At 46.2% G+C, this 1363-nt stretch overlaps 1 long non-coding RNA gene across 1 annotated transcript in view; it reads left to right on the top strand.

The window, feature by feature from the left end:
• The window catches only part of LOC110295243, a 4164-nt gene extending 3581 nt beyond the window's left edge, over positions 1-583 (top strand). The window contains exon 3 of the long non-coding RNA XR_002378032.1: positions 185-583. This is a non-coding gene — a long non-coding RNA (uncharacterized LOC110295243). The remainder of the gene's footprint in view (positions 1-184) is intronic.
• The last annotated feature ends 780 nt before the right edge of the window (positions 584-1363 follow it).

Raw genomic sequence — 1363 nt, 5'->3', positions numbered from 1 at the left:
CACTGTAGCTGTCTTCAGACACACCAGAAGCAGAAGAGGACATCAGATCCCATTACAGATGGTTGTGACCACCATGTGGTTGCTGGGAATTGAGCTCAGGACCTTGGAAAGACTGCTCTTAACAGCTGAGCCAACTCTCCAGCCCAGCCAATTGGCTTCTAAATATCTGTGTACACACTCACAGACAAAGGCTGCCGGGCCATAATCAGAGAAGCCTTGCTTTACGATGAACAGAGGTGAATGCAGAGACACAGGGCTGCACAGTATCCTGAGAGTGAGTTGATGACAGCTCACTGACAGCTGATGGATCAGCCCTGGACAAGGGATTTCCACCAACCTCTTATGGCCCAGAGACTGTACTCTCTTAGTAGAAAGGAAAGTTTGGCTTAAGGGTTTGACTTACTCATAGTCCGTGAAACTGAATTTCCTTTTAGTGATGTAATGAACTATTTGACAAGATCACGTCAAAAAATGGCATCAGTTCTGGGAACCAAGTGCTTCTTGCTCTAAAACACATCTAAGAATAATCCACAGAGATACTTGAAATAAGTCTATTCTTTTAAAAAAAAATCTAATTTGGACATCACTTCAGTGAGCGTTGTGCCTTTCTTAGTCGAGTGACTTTTGCTGCCGAGAGACACATGACTGCAGCTCAGGACAACCTCCGCAAGTGTTTAAAATAGCAAGCCGGAATGAACAGAGTAGAGGAACCTGAGCCAGGCATGCGCTGAAGGAGTCACTATAAATAGAAGGAGAGAGAGAATGGAGGGAAAAGGTTGAAGGCACGGCCAAAATGCTTCTATTTAATCCAGACCAACTCCCAGGGCACGGTGGGGAAACGGGCTCTTTCCTTCATCACTTTAAAATACTCATCTTATGTATTAGCATGGCTGCGTGTGAATGGACGCATGCGCACAGAGGCTGGACTCTGGAATTCTGGCTTGTTACAGGATGTTAGGATCAAGCTCCCATCCTCAGGACTGAGAAGCAAGCAGTTTTACCCACTGACCCATCTCTCCAGACTCTTGTTTCTTACATCATCTCTATTTAAGGCCACCATAGCTCATTCCTCCTCGATTCTGGGTGGTTCTATAAAGTTGAATTCCCTCCTGAAACATGCACCACTAGCATGCCCACCTTCTTATGCTCCCCTGGAAGGAGAAAAACGTCGCCGCAGAACCTCCGTTTCCTGGAACAAAAAGTCTCTGTGGGTTTCTGTTCAAGTGAGTTATCTCTTTTAGGTTCAGATGTGAGAAGTGATGTGTCCCATAGCAGGCTAACCACTCCGCAGCTCAGACAAACGTGTGTTTGGTGCTGAATGTAGAAATTTCCCTCTGGCTGCAAGGTTGTGAGGCAGCAGTGG

This window comes from Mus caroli, chromosome 5 (genome assembly GCF_900094665.2).
Source record: "Mus caroli chromosome 5, CAROLI_EIJ_v1.1, whole genome shotgun sequence".
Classification (NCBI taxonomy): domain Eukaryota; kingdom Metazoa; phylum Chordata; class Mammalia; order Rodentia; family Muridae; genus Mus; species Mus caroli.
Note: the sequence above shows the minus strand (reverse complement) of the source record. Positions and strands in the feature narration are given on the sequence as shown.